The 20,280-nt window shown below is 55.1% G+C and overlaps 1 long non-coding RNA gene across 1 annotated transcript in view; it reads left to right on the forward strand.

The window, feature by feature from the left end:
- Window positions 1–15,402, forward strand: part of LOC139080445 (uncharacterized) — a 33,675-nt gene extending 18,273 nt beyond the window's left edge. The window contains exon 2 of the long non-coding RNA XR_011534963.1: window positions 8,836–15,402. This is a non-coding gene — a long non-coding RNA (uncharacterized lncRNA). The remainder of the gene's footprint in view (window positions 1–8,835) is intronic.
- Window positions 15,403–20,280: the final 4,878 nt, after the last annotated feature.

Raw genomic sequence — 20,280 nt, forward strand, 5'->3', positions numbered from 1 at the left:
TGTGTAGTCTGATGAGTTTTGACAAATGCTTACGCCGGTGTCACTGCCTCCCCCGTCAAGATGTGCAACACTTCCATCCCCCAGAAAGTCCCCCAGGCCCCTTCCGGCTAATCCTCCCTCCAAAGGCGACCACTGTTCGGATTTCTATCACCATAGATTAGTTTTGCCTGTTCTTGAACTTCATACAAATGGAATTGTGCAGTAACACTGGGTATTTTACTTATTGTTCTTGTTTCCTGTCTGTTTCCCCGACTGGAATACAAGCAGCGTAGGCACAGATTTTTGCTTGTGCTGTTCCATGCTGAATTCCCGGCTTCTAGAATAGTACCTGGCGCGTACCTGGCAACATATTTGCTGAAAAAAATGAATACAGGTACGAATAAGGTTATAGAGTTGCCCTTTCCCTCGCTCCTTCGCTCATGTTTTCTCTAACGGGAGGCAGGAGGAAGCGAAGCGAGAGGCCCCCAGGGTCAGGCCGCATCCTGGCTCCATCACCGACCTGCTCTCTGAACCAGGACCAGCTGCCTCAGTTTCTTCGTTTGAAAAATGGGGATGTGACTGGCTCCCATCTCTGAAGGTGGGAACCCTACCCAGAGGGTCGGATCAAAGAAGTTAATATATAAAACCATTTAGTAACTTTCATTAGATGCTAATGATTATAATTAATTAATCAACTGTTGGTACACCCTTGGAGGTCATTTAGATCATTCATTTACTTGTTCAACAAATATTTATTGAGGACCTACTTGGTGACACACAGTGGTGTAACTATAGCAAGTAAGTCCCCCGTTTTCTGGGCACCTGCTCCCCGGGGCACAGCCCAGCCAGGCAGCTGTCAGCTGTCAGGTGCGTTGAACAGAAGCCCACGGTTCGTCCCATGGGACAGCCGGTCGCGGGGTGTCCTGCAGGTCCCCGTCCCAGGAGTCTGACCACAGTGGGCAGAGGTGTCCCTGAGAAGGCTTCTTGGGGGAGCTAAGCCTTGAACTTGGGGCTCACGTGTTGCCAGGGCCAGGCCCAAGTCCTGGGACCACCCGGGGTCAGGTCCCAGCTCTGCTCCTTCCTAGCCGTGTGACCTTGGGCCAGTCTCCTGCCTCTCCAAGCCTGGGTGTTATTATCTGTAAAATGGGGATCGAAACAGAACCCACTTCCTCGGTGATGCTGAAGATCGGCTGGGACGATGGCAATGCCGTGCCCCCACCGCACACGTGCAAAGTAAGATCGGGCCTCGTGTTTCCTGTGGCGTCGTTGTTAATATTTTTATGGAGGCTTGAAGGGAACAAAGGATTGGGGTTGTTATGCAGGACGCAGCTGGACTGTCGGCAGGATGGGGTGGGCAGGACAGCAAGACAAGGAATAGAAGGGGGTGGGGTCCTCACCCGGTCACCCCAGGGCCTTTGGCACCCAGGCTGGGCTTGGTGTGGTGGGTGACCGGAATGGGGACAGATCCGGGCCTGCAGGATTCAAGGCCAGCAGCACCGTCCCTTCGCTCGTCCCCATGCCCTGCCGCCCGGTGCCCCCTCACTCGGTCCAGTGCGCCTCTGGTCCCCGCGCCCCGCTGCGTCCCACGGCCACGGCCACGCTGTGGAATTTCCAATTTTCAGCTAATGTGCGGGTCGTGACAGAGGCTAGAGGCCCTGGTCGGACATAATGGCAGAAGAATTGTAAATGTCGCCCGAGTGAATGGCAATGAGGCAGGGCTGGGAGGGACGCCTTCCAGGGGCCGAGGCGCCGGGCCCGGGAACGCATTTTCTCTCCGAGTGTGTCGCATTAGATTTCCAGAGGTGCCTGGGCTCCAGGTACATGTCATTAGTAACAGTTTGGGCGATAATGAATCCTTTTATTTCTTTTCCTCACAGCTCATGAATACATAACGAGGCCCCGCTCGGGCGCATCTGGCCTGGGCTGAGCCGCCACCTCATCTCGTCCCTGCTCCAATATCCAGGCGGCCCAGCTGGGGCCTGCCTTAAAGGGGCCGCGGGCCTGTTCCCGCCAGCCGAGGGTGAGCCCTGGGTGCCACTGAGACCCAGGAGATGAAGGCGGGTAGCTGAGCCGGGCAAGGAAGGGGGCTCAGATGCTGGCTCTGTTGAGAGCGCTGTGCAGTGAGTGTATCCAGCAGGCGCTCAGCGATGCTGCTTAGCGAACAGTGGCAGCCTGCGGAGTCCAGCAGCCCAGCCTTGGGGCGACCATGACTGTGATGGACCCCAGTTGGTCATCTGCACGGGTGTGCTGGTCCCCTGCTGTGTCCTGGCGCTGGGCTGCTGGACTCCACTGGCCCCAGGAGGTCAGGCCTCCAGATGGGCATGTGGCCTTGCATCCAGGGCTCTCTAGGACTGTCGGGGGCCGGGCCTGGGTGGCCTCCGGGATCTTGGGGGGGTGGGGGAGGGGGCACGCAAGCTCTGCTCCCTGGAGGGAGGGGGTGCAGATGAAGAGTTTAGACGCTAGGAAGACAACGCCTTTGACGATGGCCGGGTCTCCACTTGCTGATGGCTCCGCCTGGGCCAGGTGGCACCCTCCTTCTCAAGTCGCAGGGTCCTGGTATTTGAGGTCTCTCTGATGCTGGGACCCAGCTCAGGACATCCCTACTGAGTGCTTGCCGTCTGCTGGGTGACATTATAAACACGTTACAAACATTAAGAAACACTTAAAGACTCAACTCTTCTGAGAGGCAGGTGTTATCACGAGTTATTTCCCCACCTAAAGGAACAGAGACACAGAGAACTTAGGCAACTTGCCCAGGAACACACTGCAATACACAGCAGGGGGAGGACTGGAACCCACACAGTCTGGCTTCACCATGCAGGTTCTCAGCGGCCAGACCACCCTGCCTCTCTGATCCGGCTTCACGGAGAGGCAGGCAGCACACGAGGACCCTCTCTGCGAAGCCAGCCCACCCGTCTTTCTAGATCCGCTGAACGGAGAAGCTCTCTATACCCCACTCCTAACTGCGAGCGGGTGGGTGTAAGCAGACCAGGGGCCCAGAGGCAGCATCAGGAGATTAGGCCTGTGGGCCGTGTGGTCTGACAGGCCTGCGTTGGAGACAGCTGTGTGACCTTGAGAGAGCCACTTTGCCTCTCTGTGCCTAGCAGCATCGGCTGCAGAACATGGTGGCACGGGCCCTTCCTAGGGGTGCTGGAAAGATCCACGGGCGGACACAGCACAGGTTCAGAGCAGCACCCGATGCGCAGGAAGCACGTGGCTTTCTTACAAAGAGCAGGGAGGGCGGGGGAGGGCCGGGCCAGGGCTGCCCCCCACGGCCTCGCCCTCGCTCTGTGATCCTCACGGTCACCGCGCCCACCACACTGTCCCCGCAGCGTCGCCCCGCCCCAGTCGCCTGCAACGCCCGCAGCCGCGTCCGACCAAGGGCTCAGGACGCACACCCGCCTTGGACGTGCTGCCCCTGGCCACGCCCTCGGGAACGCCGAGCGCCCGCGGAATTCAGGTCCACTCGATCACCCACACTGTTCCCAGGCTCCCGCCTGAAGATTCTTTACCGTGTATCTACTCTGTGCACGTCCTGGGGCCAGGGGACTGCACATTCATTACCTCGTGTAATGCTCACAAAAATGCCGTGGGCAGGCGCCATTCCTATTTTATAGACAAGGAGACTGGGGCTCAGAGAGGTTCAGCAATTTGCCCAAGGTCACACAGCATGCACAGGAAGAGCCTGGATTCAAACCTGGGTCTGGCTGGTTCCAAGGCCCATGATCTTTTTTTTAATTTATTTTTTATTTTTTAAAATTTTTTGTAAAGATTGGCACCTGGGCTAACAACTGTTGCCAATCTTTTTTTTTCTGCTTTATCTCCCCAATCTCCCCCTGTACACAGTTGTATATCTTAGTTGCACGTCCTTCTAGTTGTGGGATGTGGCATGCCACCTTAACGTGGCCTGACAAGCGGCGCCATGTCCGCGCCCAGGATCCGAACCCTGGGCCGCCACAGCGGAGCACGCGAACTTAACCACTGGGCCACAGAGCCGGCCCCAAGGCCCATGATCTTAACCACAGCACGGCGCTGCCTGTCTGCGCCTCCTGTTTCTGACCTTCCGCCTGACCGAGAAGCCTTCCAGGGTTGAAGGGCAGAGGGAATAATACCCTGTCCCCGCGCCGTCCCATATCCCCCGTCCATGGTCGGCGCCCGCAGGGACTTTGTGCCCACCCTTCAGGGCTGCGCCTTGGAGCCGAGGGTCTGGGGGGCAGGCTGGCCCAGGAGGGCGGGGACGAGGGTCAGCGCCCCGAGTCCGGCTCGCCCAGACCCCGCCCCGGCCCTGCCATCCGCACGCGCGCTCTCGGAGGCCGCGTGACCTGGGGACCCCACCCCTCGGGAGCAGAAAGGCCTGGGTCGAGCCCCGGCGCGGCCACCTATCAGCCGTGACCTTTGGCGAACGCCCTCTGGGACTCAGTTTCCTCGTTTGTAAATGGCCACAATAGTGGGCCTGCCCAGGAGATACTGCGCATGCTCAGAACAGCGCTCGCACCCGGAAGCTTGCAGTAGACTTAAAGCTGTAATTAACGGGGGTGACATTATTTCCTTCTCACCGTGTGCTGGTTCATCCCGGCCCTTGCTTGCCTGCCTCGCTGTGCTCTGTGTCCTCCTTTATCCCACTTTGTGAGAGTCACCCTGAGGGTTCTTCTGATAACGTCTCTAATCATATCAGTGCCATCCCCAGGAACCTTCAATGGCTCCCTATTGCCTCCAACACCAAGACCAAACCACTTACCCTGGCACGCAAAGCCCTTCGCCAACCGTCCTCAGCCTCCCGTCCAATCTGACTCTCACTCGGCCCCACGCAGACCCCGGCCCCGCAGGCTCCCACCTGCACGTGGGCGGGGGCCTCCCTGGCTCTGCTCTGGCTGTGCCCCCACTGGATGCCTTCTCCACCTCCTCTGCCTCACTCATCTCCCGGCGTGAGTCTCGCCTCCTCCAGGAAGCGGTCTCTGTGCCTCACCTCTCAGTGCCAAGCGGCTGCTCACCGTGCCCATTCTGGGGCGTTTTCGTGGGAACCAAGGACTCTCAAAACACCGGGCGTCCTTTGAAAATGGGATTTCCTCTCGTGTCCCCATCCCCCGTCGCCCCCCAATCACACAGCAGGGTCTGGCGAGCAGTGGTGACGCCCCTGCGACGGCCCCTGGCAGGACCCCGCCGTGCCCGCACACCCTCGCCGGCCTCTCTGTTGACTTTGGCTCGCGGCCCTCACCTGGGCTGCCGTGACTGGTCTGGAATTTCAAGCTGAATTTGATTTGACCTGTTCCGCGGGGCTGGTCCCTAAACCAAACCATATTCCAGCCCAGCCCCCGGTGCCCAGTGGCCCCGGGAGGTGGGGACGCAGCCCGGCTGGGCCACCGCCTGGGGCCACCTTCGCCAACCCCTGCCCAGCGTCGCCTCCTGAACTAATTCCGCCATCCTGCCCGCTGCCTGGCCCGGAGGTTCTCCAGCTCTGATCCCACCTCCCCCCGGCCCGCCCCGTAGCTCGGCCCTCACCCCCCCATGCTAGGGCCCTGGCCAGGCTCTGAAACTCATTTAAGGCCATGCTCTGCCGCCTTAGCACCCCCAGCCCAGACCCCCAGCCAGGCCCTGTAACAGGGTCCAGATGTGCTCTCCCTGTCCCCAGGGCCCCTGGGATAATCCGTGACAGTCGGGGGCCAGAGGGGGCAGGCACAGCTGCAGGGGCTGCTGGGAGAGAGGACGGGCTGGGGTATGAGGCCCAGGGTCCAGGGTCAGCGGAGGGATAAACATCCACGCCCCAGCCCTGGCACCCTCTGTCTAAGCAGCCCCACCTTCCTCCAGAAAGCAACCTCATCTCCCCAGGGGAGGGTGGAGGTTCCTGTGTTTGCTGGCTGTGTGACCTTGAGTGGGTTGTGGACCTCTCTGAGCCTCGTCTTCCTCACCTGCTTATCCAGCTATGATGGCACAGCATTGCTCCAAGACCATGCAGCGATGGGCTAATTCGGCACAGGAGCCTGGCACGCAGGCGTTCACCAAACAGCCTTGGACAGATCACCCCTCCACTAAGAACCTCAGTTTCCTTATCTATAAAATGGGGATAATTCTGCCTACCTTTCAGGCTTTCAGGGAGAACGGGCACACAGAAGGAGCTCAAAAATGGCAGGTGCTTCCCTCTGGCCTTCCAGCATTGCTGCTAGCACCCACTGGCAGAAGGAGGGGAGATCCGTCTCCCAGAGTCTGCCTCAGAAGGCCTGGACGGGCTTGGGGAGCTCCTGGTCCAATGGGGAGTTCAGAACGGAGAGACCTGAGTCCTAGTCCCAGGTCTGTCCCTAGGCATATCTTCCCCCTGTCTGGCCTCAGTTTCCCCATCTGAAACATAAGATCTCTCCCAAGCCTGCAGAACACAGTGGCCGCTCGGTGAATGTCTGTGGAATGGTGTTCCGAGTGCCCTCCATCGTTTTCTCCCTTCCTCCTTTCCACCCCACTGGCCTTCCTCCTTCCCCTTGCCCCCTCCCCTATTGCCCCCCTAAAAGCTGGGGCACCCCTTGGCCTGACCACCTCTCCCACACTCTCACGGGCACCCCACTCAGCGGAGGGCTGACACTCGGCAGGGGAGGGACTGAAGACCAGACGACGGGCAGGCAGGACAGGCCCAGAGGAGCCGCCAGCCTCCCAGGCCCCGTCGGAGGAAGCTGGGGGGTCACCGTGACTGCGGTGGGGTCTCAGCAGGTCACCCTTCTTCTCTGTGCCTGACATTCCTCCCTGGAAATAGAGCAGTGGTAGCTCCCGTTCCGGAGGCTTCTCGGGGCTCAGGCCTTCATGAGCCTGTTCTCCTGCCCCCTTAGCTGCACTAGGGGTTCTCAGGGTGGTTCCCAGCAGCAGCAGCAGCAGCAGCAGCAGCAGCTGGGAACTTGCTAGAAATGCAAATTGTCCAGCTCCAGCCTAGACCCGCCGGGTCTGAAGCCTGGAGCTGGGCCCGGCGCTGTTTGAACAGGAGCTCCCGGCAACGCTGGTTGGGAACCCAAGCATGAGGACCACAGGTGTACGCCATCCCCTCCTCCTCACCCCAGGCCGTTCTTGTCTACCCTTCCTCTGACACTGTCCCTTAACAAGTCCCCTCCCCTCGCCCACAGGCCACAGGGAGCTCCCCCACTTCCCACTGTCTCCAGTGTTAAGGGCTGTGCCCTTCTCTGGCCCAGAGTCTGTGGCTTTTTGCCACGAACCTGTGAGGTCCCTGCAGGCAGATGCCCTGCCCATCGCCCAGGGCTTCACCAGCCGCATAGGTGCCCCAGTCTTTGTGATGGGTCAGCTGCCTGCCCACCCCCTTTATCAGTGGACGACTGCCCGGCAGCCATCAACAGGACGCGGCCTCTGCCTCCTTTGTCACCAAGTGCCACGTAGTGATTTAAAATGGTGATAGTCTGGGTTTGAATCCCGGCTCCTCCATTTACTTGCTGTGTGTCCTCAGATAAGTTTCTTAACCTCTCTGTGTCTCAGTTTCTCATCTTTAAAACAGAGCTAATAGCACTCATTTCTAGGATGATTGCAAGAATTGAAGATGTTAATGTGGGTAAAGCTTAGAAGAACACCTGTCACGTAGCGTGTGCCATAGGCGTGTCAGAAATTATGGTTCTCCGGGCTCTGCCCATTCACACTCCACATCTTACCTGCTCCTCCTTCCCTCCTTGTACTGTGGGCGCCAGCCAGCCAGGGCTCCTACGAATGCTGAAGCGGCCGCTCTTTTCCATGCCTCCACCCCTCTGCACGTGCCGTGAGCTCTCTCGCGGTGCTTTTGCCTCTGCACCCGGGACGCTCCTGCTGGCCCGCCCTTCCCCTCCATCTTGCTCCCTCTCCATTCTCAGCCTGACCGGCTCAGCTGCCTGACCCCACACCCCGCACGTGTACTCTGATCCCACCCTCCAAACCTTCAGTCCAGGGGGGTTCGAATGCCTGGTTCGATGTCTGGCTTCTCGCCTAGGATGTAAGTTCCATGAAAGCGAAGTCTGGGTCTTATTTATCTCCATGTCCTGGGTTTGGCTTTTAGTGGGTGTTAAATAAAGGTTTGTGGAGCAAAAATTAGGAGTGAGTTTTAAACAATGACTTAGAGTTACAAAGACTGACAAATAAAGATCTTCAAGACATAGTGAGCGTGACTTCAAAATGGCACAAAAATCGGTATAGTAGGATCCTGAGGAATCACCCTCCCCGAACTGTGTTTCTGGATGTGCACTGAGCACACAGAGGACCTGGAAGGTGAACGCCGACGGTCACGGGCGTCCATGGTTCATGCGGGGACTGGGCAGGAGGCTGATGTCAATGGCGGGTGAAGGGGCCTCTGTCCTTTGTCCTGTTTGAACTGTTGCTGAGAGAATGAACTGAAGTGCTAGCTGTGTATTAAAAGCAGACACTCCTGTGAAAAGGCTGCCGTGGGACCCTCGCCTCCCTCTGCTCCAGACTCTGACCGGACAGGCCCAGCCCGTTTCCACCGCGGCCCTCGGCACTGCTATTCCTTCTGCCTGGAATGCCCTTCCCAGCTTCCTGGTTTCTGTGTAAATTCGGCCTTCTCAGAGGCATCGAATTCAGCCCTGTCATGCTCTCGGAGCTGCCTCCTCCTTCGCCACGCTTGGCACAAGCCGCAAGGACCCTTTTCAGTCTTCATGGGTCCGGTTGCTTAGCATCTGTCCCCCCACTGGGCGTGAGCTCCCGGAGGTCAGGGACTGCGGCCACTCTGTTCCCGGCTGCGCTCCGGTGGCCAGCACTGCTCTGGGATATAGTAAGTGCTCATGGAACATTTGTTGAGCAAATAAAATCCTCTTTAACAGTCTTTTTTTGGCTTGTTTCTTGGTCCAGTCTTCTTGAGCTCTTTTTTATCTCTCTCTTTTCTTTTTTTAGCTTTAGTTCAGATCTCAACCATCAGGCACATCCCTGCCCTTGGAGTGGTGCGGCTCTCACCGGCTCAGCCTCCCTTAAAGAATGGTGTGATGCTGCAAATAAGCTTTTCGGGCAACAACAGTGAAGAAGTGCAGGTCGGGTCCCGGAACCCAGAGCTGCTCAGGAGAGACGGCTAGGACACCGTTCCAGGAGCGCGCGGCTGGTGATGGCTGGGTATCTGTCTGTGCCTTCAAGACCAAAGTGTTCTTTCTTTTCCTTAAGTGTCAAAAATTTTATTTCATATCATACATTCATGTGATTCAAAATGCCGAAGGACAAAGGCCTTTTATGCATGTATGAACGAGGACACATAGAAGTTCTCTTTTTCTTTTTCATGCACAAATGGTGGTCTGCCATATACACGGTTCTGCACTTTTTGTAACCTAACTAGGTATCTTGAAGATCTTTCCGTGATTAATAACAAAAGAGCATCCACTATTTTCTTCCGGCTGCTGAGAAAAGAGCAATATGGTTGGGTTGATACTCGCCCGGCTGCTGCCCGGTGAGTGGAGCCTGGAGGTGACAAAGGTCAGAGAGACCAGGGTTTCCATCCCAGCTCCCCCACTGGCCCTCGAGTGAGCCACGCGGCCAGAACAGCCTGAGTGTGCCCACCTCCAACGGGGGGCAGTCGTAGCACCGCCTCGTGAGCTGCCAGGGTTAAATAAGGTAATGCGTGCTGGGGTCTCAGCTCTTATATTTAGGCGCTCCATAAATGGTGGCTGCTCGGACAAGTATTATTAGTGATAACAACAAGTCTTATTGCCCGTCCTTATTGCTCAGCCAAGGGGTGAGGACTGCTGGAGATTGTGACCCGGGTGTCCTGTTGGGACTTGAATCCTCTGCTTAGAAGTAGCCGTCTGATGGCTCGCGAGTGGTGGCCTCGACACATTTGGGCAGGCAGGTCACTGGGGGGACATCCACCCCCCTGGTCCTGTGAGAATGGGGAGAAGCATGGAGGTCACCACATGAGCCCAGGCGTCCCCCCTGGGCATCGGAAGACAGGCCAGGGGAGAACTTTCCTCTGTAGCCTTTTGTTAGCTCTTAGTCCTTGGACACATTTAGGCTAGAACATTTTTTTTTTTTTTTGAGGAAGATTAGCCCTGAGCTAACATCTGCCACCAATCCTCCTCTTTTTGCTGAGGAAGACTGGCCCTGAGCTAACATTTGTGCCCATCTTCGTCTACTTTATATGTAGGACGCCTACCACAGCATGGCTTTCGCCAAGCGGTGCCATGTCGGCACCCGGGATCCGAACCGGTGAACCCCGGGCCACCAAGAATCAGAACGTCCAAGCTTAACCACTGCGCCACCCGGACCAGGCCGGAAGATTTTTGGATTCTGTTGAGTTCTGTTCCTCTATTTTCCATTCTCTGGTCGGCGCAAGTTCTGCTTTCCTTGGAGAGCTGTCATTAGCCAGAGGTGATAACCAAGAACAGCGCTCTCTCTTCTTGGCCTCCTTCTCACCTTTATTCCGTGTCTGCCTTTTTGTTTGTTTTGTGAATTTCTAGTTCTCAAATGAGAGAGTGCAGTGAAAAGAGAGTCCCCGTAGTTCCGTTCTCGATGGCAGTTCCTATCATCCATCCGTCCCTTCTGGTCCACCTTCTGAGCGCTTTAACTTATTTGAGACCATGTCATAAAGTCAGTTTCCTATCCTAAATCATTTGGATCATCACCGGATTATCAACCTTTCCCTGTGTTGTTAAAAATGTCATAAATGTGCATTAAAATGGCTGCAAAGCAGCTCTTTGAGTAGAAACACCTTGTTTCCCTTCACCACCCCTCTATTGTTGGACCTTTGGGTTGTTCCGGGCATCCCGTCAGAGAGAGCTCTGCCCCCATCATGGGTTTTCCCCCTGAGACTTGGATTCCAGGCTGGAACCCCCTGGCCAATGACTATGAAGCTGTTTAAGGACTTTACTCCCCGGACCCCCTCACCTCCAACCAGCTTTGTTTAATACGTGGCTTCGCAAATCCCACCTTCCTAACAGATGGCTTCTGCAGAGTGACACAGAGCTCACACTTGTTTCCCCTAAAGCATCTCCGAGGTCCCTTGAACCCAAGGCCACCAGAACCTGGCACAAGTGACTTTCTGAGGCACCGGGGTGGCCCTGCCGCGGCTGGGAGCCGCCCCACTGTTGAGGCAGCTCGGCAGACAGAGATCAGTGCCTCGTGCCGTGGGCTTCTGTTCCAGCCATTCCCATCCACCCGCCCATCCCTGCCACTTTGCAGCTGTGTGATCTTTGAAATAGCTTAGCTACTCTAAGCATCAGTTACTTTGAAAATAGCGTTAACCCTCCGCCCATCTGAAGGTTGGCTGGTGATCTCCTAAGGCCGGTACAGTTCTAAGAAGACCGTTCATTCACTCTAAATATTTAATGAGTGCTGTGTCGGCTCTGGGTTGGTTCTTCGTTCCTCACGGCTCCATCTACACTCATTGGTTCAACTGAAGTGTGAGCTGGGGTCACACAGTCACGAGTTAAAATCCTGTCTCTCTCACTGCTTGGCTGTGGGACTTGGTCAGGTCAGTGAACCTCTCTGAGTCTCTGTTTTCTCATCTGTAAATTAGAAACAATAATAGTAGTCTGTACGCACGCAGCAAATGTTGCTGTTGGTGGTGTCGTGGAGTCGATCCCGACTCCTAGCGCCCCTGTCGCAGCAGAGCGGAACCCTGCCCTGTCTTTTTGCACCATCCTCTCGCCTTCCGGCACTGCATCAGACAAGCTCCGCTGCTGTTCACAGGGTCTTCATGGCCCGTTTTTTCAGAAGTGGGTGGTCAGGTCCTTCTTCCTTGTCTGCCTTAGTCCAGAAACTCCACTGCAACCTGTCCACCATGGACCCCTGCTGGTATTTGAAATCCCAGTGGCACAGCTTTCAGCATCACAGCAACACGCAGCCACCACAGTGTGACAAGGCACAGATGGGTGGCATGGTTCCCTGACCTGGAAATGAACCTGAGCCATGGCGGTGAGAGCGCCGAATCTTACCCACAGACCACTGGGGCTGGCTGTCAGCGACTGTTAGCTATAGGGCAAATTATTAAATGGTTATTGCATTACACAAGAGGGTCTCCAACAACTTCTAAGAAAGTCATTTTGCCCCACTTTCAGGATGACCGGACGCCTTCACTCTGCTCAGGTTATGCTGTGGAGCGGGGGGGGCTGAGGGTGCCGGGTGTCTGCAGGAAGGGTCTCCAGGGCCTGTCCATGGGGCTTGCTCGCCCTCCCAGGGGCAAGAGGCCACCTGGGGCCAAGCATCTTCCTGTCTGGACTTAGAATCAGACACCGGGAACAGGTCAAGCGAAGGTTACAGGGCCTGGGCGCGGACCAGGCAGACTGAACGTTGGAACGAGACAGTGCCTGAGCCTTAGAATAGTGTCATCAAGGGTGACAGTGCTTGCATGTCAGGATGTTAGAACGTGCGGATGTTATGGGAAGGGATAGGAGGTGAGACTAGAAGAACTTAGGCTTTGAAAGGGCCCTTCAGGAGGATCTGGGCCTCAGCTGACTGCAGACTGAAAGCCACAGAAAAAATGCGGCCCCACGTCTGGGGATTGGCGGGGGGTGTAGACAGGATTGCGAGGGGGAAATTCAGAACTGGCCCGGCCCCATTTTTATGTTACAGCATGCATTTGGGAACAGAATGCAAAGTTTGAATGCATTTTTAAGATAAAGAAAATAGGACTACTTAAATGAATGTTGGTTTGGGGCGGGCTGCGGGACTCTCGCCCCGGGCGCCGGCACTCACTGCTCCCGTCCCCTCCTGGGAGGCCTGTGGGAACGTGTGCGACCACTGCTGTCAGATCGTCCCTTCATCCCGCAGGTGAAGACGAGGAGGCCCAGGACACCAAGGGGTCCGGCCAAGCCCCCTGGGGGCTGTGCGGAACCAAGAGTGGCATCTGACCCCCTGACTAGGCATCCGCTATCCTCTCCCCAACCCATGTGCCTCCCCCGCCCCCCAGGCCCTGGGCGGAGTGCCACGGGGCGCTGGGTAACCCTGCTTCCCGTACTTGACCTCCCTGAATTCTGCCTTGGAGTAAAGTGTCCACGTCACACTCAACCACTGGCCATGTCTTATATAGTTACATCTTTTTACTGAGAAAATAAATAGTTGGGAAAAGATGGTCATCTGTCTACCTAGAACACTTCAGTACCAAAGTGTTTAAGAGCCACAGCCGCCAGCTCTGCCACTTCCTGGCTGTGTGATCTGGGGTAAGTAGCATGGCCTCTCTGTGCCTTAGTTTTTCCGTTTGTTAAGTGGGATTAGCAGTAATTTCATAACATTCTCGTGAGGATTCAATGAGATAAAGAATATTGCCCAGTGCCTGTAACAGAGAGTAGATGCTTAAGAATCATTATATTTGTAATAATAATTTGTGATGATTTATCACAAGAATCTTGCCTTTCTGCTTCCCCTCAATTCCTACTGCCCCCTCCCTGGGGGCTCACACGTGGGTCTTTCAATACCCTGGCATCTATTTCAGGCATAGAAACTTGCCTCACCCCCAAATACAAGCAAGTTTCTAAGTGATAAGCATTTGGAGCTTGGCTTTTCTTGATGAATTAGGATTTATTTGTTATTATCTTTTAACATGTCAAGATCCTTAGCAGGCTGGGGGCCACAGCATGTGAGGCGGAAGTTCGCGCCTGCTGGAGGCCTGCCGCGTGCTCTCAAAGTTAGTGCTCATGGCCTCCAGCGGTCTCCTCCATGGGGCCACAGCAGAAGCATCATTACCTCCATCTTACAGATGAGGAAACGGAGGCACAGAAACCAATGAATTCGGCCAAGGCCAGAGAGCAAGAACGAGATGGCGGTCAGATTCTGACACTCTGAGCGCTTGATCCCCAAACCCGCTCCCTTTCCACTGGGGCGTCCTGTTTTGCTTTCTGCGCTGGAGTGTGGCCCAGGCTTGATCTGGCCCTGGGGTCTGCAGGGGTAAGAGGATGGAGCATGGGTAGCATGGAGTCAGAAGGAGAGAGCGTGGTCCAAGGTCACAAAGTCCTTGAAGTGTCTTCCAAACAAACAGCTGGAAGACGTGGCAATGGGTCCTCGATGGATGGGTCTTGAATTGTCTTGCTAATTTCCTGCTTGGTTGAGAATATCTGGTTCCTTCCTCTGTAAAAGGTTGAGTGTGTCCCTTGTGAGTGAAGTCGTCCACACAGGGCACTTGCAAGATGGGGCTGAGTTGAAACAGGACAAAGTGCTTGGACAACAGAAGCAAATGTGCTCAGCAGAGGCAAGGGGCTCCCGCGTGCATCTCAGCATCAGTGTCCCTCCCCAGCTCCTTTATGTCTCTGAGAGACCCCGGCCAGCCACGCTGAGGCGGGCTGAGCTCAACTAGCCCAGGACGGGCTGAAGAAGAAGCAGAATTACCCACAAGGAGGGAAAGGCAGGACACAGCTGGCCTGAGACAGTGACATGAAACCACGCAACAGATAGGAACCAAGTCCGGCAGGCAGTGGTTGGGGCAGTGAGAGTGGTGAACCCGCCCAGGGGACGATGCGTCAGGGCAGGAGGCTCAGAACCAAGACCAAGAACCAAGGGAGAGGCCAAAGGTCTGCTTTTAGGCGATGGGACACTGACGTAGTGGTCCAAGAGGGCCACCCAATGCTCAGACCGAGGGATTAAGTTGTTCAAGATGGCGGGCTTACAGACACAAGAAAGGGATGGATCAGCGTAGGAATGACCTTCATCAAAGTCACCCAGCTTGGGCAAGTCACAGAGAACTCTGCCCAGGGAGCTAAGACCCACTGGCCACCTCCCCTGTCCACTCCCACTGACCCCCAAAGTTCCTTCTCTAGCCCACGAGGCTGGCGCAAGCCACAGGCAGCGGCTGCTCATCCTTTCATCTCCAGCCATAGAGACAACGGAATGGAAAAATAATTAAAAAATAAGAGTGGTGGTTGGGGGGGGGGGGGAATGCATGAGTGGAGGAGGGAGCTGGGGGCTGGGGAAGCGATTTCCAGAGAAGAGAGGGATGGAGTTTGGAGAGGCTGGTGTGGAGATAACCAACAGATGCGATTCTTCAGATAAGCGTAGCAATTTAGATAAATCTCAGGCTTTGGAGCTGGTCGTCTGCTCCCCTCCACTCCGTCTGCCTTTTTTCAATTTTATCTCTGAGCCAAGGAAGGGGGAGGCGGAGGCCAGGGGGCTCCGAGGGGTGAGGAGACGGGAGGAGGGGAGGGCAGTGAGGGGGGCCAACTTCATCTTCGGGGACTTTGGCTTTTCTTTTTAATGTGTTTTTCCCAGAAGGTGGGAAATGCCAACACACACTCGGAGACCTAGAAGGCGGCCTATGTTTTTTAAAAAGCGGCGGACAAAAATCAAAATATTTGAAAATGTATTTCATGGTAATTATGTCATATTTCATGGGCTGGTGCCACTACTGAAAGAGAGGCTGAATGCCTTAATTTGTATAGAAATTGTAATCATTTGTTCATTTCAAGGTGAAAATTGCATTTTTTAATTTAAATTGTATCCTGCATGATAGTCTATTATCTAGTAAAATTGTCTCCATGTCTGAATGCCTTATATGCAGCTGCAATGCTTGTTACAAATCCACTTATATTCATAAAAGCAGGTGGACATCTCAGGAAATGGAAGCCATTGCGTGTGAGCGCGTGTGGCTGCGTGTGGACGCGTGTGGCCGCGTGCCTCCTCTCGCCCATCTCTCGCTCCTGCCTTCCCGCCCTCCCTCCGACCCCCCACCTCCGACTCTCGTGTCAGCATTTCCAGATCTGCTTAACGAACGATAATTAGTCGGAATAAATGAGGAAGCCGCACGCTGTGGAAGAAGCAGCCAGGACTGAGTCAGGGGGCCGGGTGGGGCTCTGTCTCCACCTTGCTGTGTACTCTGGGCAGCTTGCAGCCTCCAGCCCCACTCTGGGCCTCAGTTTCCCCCATCTGTACAGTCAGAAGCTTGACTTCCTCTGCGTGAAGGTTCTGTGCTCACATGCCAGGAGAGTGGTTAAGAGGCTGGCTCCAGAGACTGGCCGCCTGCCTCTGAATCCTGGTTTTGTCACCAGCTAGCTGTGTGACCTAACACAAATTCCTTAACCTCTCTGGGACTCAGTTTCCTCATCTTTGAAATGGAGAAACAACAAAATCTACTTCACCTGGTTATTGCCAGCAAACTGTGGCCAGTGGACAAATTCCCCCCTCATCCGTCTATACGGCCTGCTGCTCAGTGTTTTTTGCATGTTTTAATGGTTGAAAAATAAATCAAAAGAAGAACAATCTATTGTGACATGAAATTCAAATGTAAGTGTCCATAACTAAAGGTTTACCAGAACACAGACACGCACGTGTGTTACACACGGCCACTCTCACACGACATCCGAGATGGGTAGCTGCGACAGAGACCGTATGGCCCTCAGAGTCTAAAATATTTACTATCTGGCCCTTTATAGAAAAAGTTTGCCCTCCATGAAATAACCTAAGAGGCTGGCCCAGCGTCTGGGATGTCATCAGCATCAGCTCCCTGTTAGCAATTACCACAGGTGGGAGATTTAAGGAAGTCTGAGTGTCAGGAAGAAAATAACCGACTGGTGTTTATGCAACAGCTGCATTCTCCCCAGCTTATACCTGGTGCCTACTGGCCAAAGAGCCAGAATTTCTTTTTGGGGCAAAAACCAGAATTAGGGCCTTGTTTTCCCAGAGGAACTTTACCCAGAGTTTTCTTGAAAATTCTATAACATTGTTTTAACGCTGGAGTGTCAGAAGGGGCTCTGGACCAGAAGTTAGATGCTCTTGGCCACCTACCTACTCTGGGCCTTAGTTTCCCACCCGCAAAATGGATCCCTTCCAGCAAAATGAGCAACCGTGAGTGCCCCATGCCACGTGTAGGGGTTAGCGTGTTCCTGGCATATGGCAGCGGCCCAGACAGTTAATTTCTTCCTCTCTTCTCACTGGGGTGGGTCCCCTGTCATTGCGGAACCCTGTTTAGAGGCATCTACTACCCATCTTTTAGCCCAGCTCGTTCCCTCCTTCCTTCTCTCTCTCCATCCTTCCTCCCTCCTTCGTTCCTTTCCTCCCTCCCTCCTTCCTTCCTTCTTTCTTTCCTTCCCTCCCTCCCTCTTTCCTTCCTTTCTCCCTCCCTCCCTTTCCCCAACAATTTCTAAGCATCTCCTGTCTCCCCAGCATTGTCTCAGAGGAGGCTCCTTGTGGTCCCTCTTAATTCCAGGCCCCCTTTGGCAAAACAGAATGAAAACCTGCAATTAAACCCAAGCTGAGCATCCTTTGGTGAGTGACTTCATCTCTGAGCCTTGCTTCCCCAACCAGAAAATGGAGCTAATGATTTCACTTTCTCTCTCCGATTATGGGAGAGGACTCAAAGAGACGGTGTGTGTCAAGATGCCTCGTCAACCATAAAGGGTCATGCCATCATTGTTTAAGGATCTGCCTTTCCCAGGAGTCAGGTCAGGGACGACTTGCCTGAGGCCGCGTGGCTACAAAGTGACTCGGGTGTGTTTAACGTCAGCGTTGGTGTTATGGACTGAGTGTTTGTGTCCCCTGGGTTCCTGTTGAAGACCTGCCCCCGGTGTGATGCTGATGGCCTTCTGGACATGATTAGGGTCAGATGGGGTCGTGAGGGTGGGGCCCGCGGGACAGGATTAGTGACTTATCAGAAGAGGAAGGGCACCGAGCGCTCTCTGTCCAAGCGCCCTCACCGAGGAGAGGCCGTGCGAGCCCACAGCGAGAAGACAGCCGCCTGCAAGCCAGGGGAAGGCTCCTGCCAGAGCCCAGCCACGCGGGTGCCCTGCCCTCGGACTTCCAGCTTCCGGAACTGTGAGAAAGTAAATGTCGATTGTTTATACCACCCGGTCTGCGGTCACGTGTGGATAGCAGCCTGAGCAGACTAAGAGCCCTGGTCTGGACGTATTTTATCAAAGGAAGGGAAGTCCAGCCTTCTGTTCACAGCCTGGGGGAATTTCGGGTAGGGGAGGGTTCGGGCTAGAGGTCTAGGGCCTCAGTTTCCCCACTGGTTGTCAAGACTGGCTGTGTAACAGAATCAGCTGGGGAGCTAAAATAATAATAATAATAATTGTGATAATAATAACAGTAGTAGTAACAGTGGTGATGATGCCTGAGCTGCACTCCCAGCGGCTCTGATCTAGAGGGTCCGGGAGGGGCCTGGGCTTTGGTGGGTTTATGGCCCCTCCCCCATCTGTGAGTCCACACAGAATCTTTGCGGGGTGGAGGCCCTTCCCCAAGCGGCTGCCCTCTGAGCATGAGATGATTGCATCCCACCAGCCCAGGGGAACAAGTGGATGGCGCTGAGGAGGAGCAGCTCACGGGCCAGTCCGTCCATGCCCGGCACCCCGCCAGAATTCCTGGAAGGCTCCCCTCGCTCTGGGCCAACTCCTGAGGGTCTAGGAACACTGAAATGATGCAACCAGAAAGGACGCTGGGGCTGGAGAGCTGGAACCGGGAGCCCTGAGTGCGCACACCTCCCCCGGGGGCATTTGCATTGTTCAAGGTGGGCAGGACGCTGCAGGCCAGTCGCTAACGCGGGCAGACACACAGCAGCGGGGTCTCCACAGATGGGAGCTTTCTTGGCAATCTTCCAAGCATGTTTAAGTGCTAATAACGATATTTACCAATTACTGTGGGCCTACGATGTTCTGGATGCTTTGTTTACAGTGCCTCATTGAGGACCTACTACGTGCTAGCGTGTGTCCTTGTTAAGCGTTCGCTCCTCTTGGCTTCCAACATGATTCTCTCCTGCTTGTCCTCTTGTCCCCTGCTGTCCCTTTGCAGTTTCTTCTCTGGAGTCTCCTTTTCTTTTGAACTCTGGAGGCTGGAATGTCCAGGGCCCAGTCCTTGGCTCTCTTTCCTTCTCTTTTCTACCTCACTCGCTGCCTAAGTGATTTCGATCCAACTTTAAATACCAACCAACTTTCTGAAGTCACCCGGTGAGCCTCAGCCCTCCTCCACGCTACATGGTTGTCAGGCGGCCTTGCATCTCTGCCCTGCCCTGGGAAGATTCTCCCCCGCCTTCCCACCTCTCTACACGGCCTCCCTATCTACCCGGTTTAGGCATCACGCTCCACTCCTCCTTTCCTAACCCCCTCCCCTTCCCCTGCCCCACCTCCCAGTTCAGAGAGGACCCTCAGGCTCCTCCTTCAAAATGGATCCCGAATCCATCCACTCCTCTCCACCTCCGTGGCCACCACCTGGTCCTGGCCACCACTGTTATTGGTCCGTACAAACAGCTGTACCTGGCTTCCCCCGTCAGTTCGTGCCTTCCCGCAGTGTTCTCCACACGACAGTCGAGCAACCTTCTGCTAACATACATCAGATTGTGTCACTCCAGATCCTCCTGTGCCTTTCATTCATGCTTAAAATAAAATCCAAACTCTTGGCCAGCGTCTACAAGGCCCTCTGTTATCTACAAGGCCCCTGCCATTTCGCCCTTCCAATCTCCTACCCCAAATGAGTGACTGACTGACTAGGTGAATGAACCAATGAATGAGTGAATGAATGAATGAATGAATAGGGGAGGGCCTGGACTCAGAATTAAGAGACATGGACTTAATCTCTGGTGGCTCGGGACCTTTGGACAATCCTTTTCCTCTCTGAGCCTTTGCTCTCAGTGTTTGCTGGAATAAATTCGCCCATGAAGTAGGTATTGTTACACCCGCTTCACAGACGGAAAAGAGGAGTCTTGGAGGGTTAAGCCCCGAGCTGAGGTCGCCCCGTGGTAACTAAGAGGCCTGGGATCGGGGCACAGGCCCATCTGCTTCCACAGCCCACACACTTTTCTCTGAGCTTCTGCCCTGAAAGGGCCTCCCATCCAGACTCCCGCCCTGGTCCCCAGGCTGGGACCGGAGGCACATCCGGCCACCACTGGAAGTCCCCACCTGACCCCACATTCTGGCCAGGAGCTGAGGCCCCTCATTCTGCAGAACTCTCCACCCGCCAGGACCCGCCACTCCCAAGCCAGCTGCACCAGCTTGGAGGGGACACTTTATAAGTCACAGTGGATCTGACCAAAACGGCGTGCAGCCACATCCAGCTGTCTCCTGGAAAGGACCGGGTCAACCGCTACCCTGGTAAAGATGGAACGATTCTGGGAATTTGGTGAGTCTGGACGCAGCGTAGGGTGACTGAGTCCCAGTGTCCCAGCCTCCGAGTAACAGAGCTAACCTCCGCCTGACCCGCCTCTAGTCCAGAACTTCTCAGCCTCGGTTCTAGTGACATTTGGGGCCGGATCATTCTCTGTCATAGGGCTGCTCCGTGCATCGTAGGAGGTGTACCAGCATCCCGGCCTCTGCTCACTGGATGCTTGTAGCAGCCCATTGACCCAGTTGTGACAACCACAAAGTTCTCCAGATGCTGCCACGTGCCTCTGGAGGGGCCGAAATTACCCCAAGATGAGAACCACTGCTCTCGTCCTAAGCATAGCCT

This window comes from Equus przewalskii, chromosome 2, assembly GCF_037783145.1.
Source record: "Equus przewalskii isolate Varuska chromosome 2, EquPr2, whole genome shotgun sequence".
Classification (NCBI taxonomy): domain Eukaryota; kingdom Metazoa; phylum Chordata; class Mammalia; order Perissodactyla; family Equidae; genus Equus; species Equus przewalskii.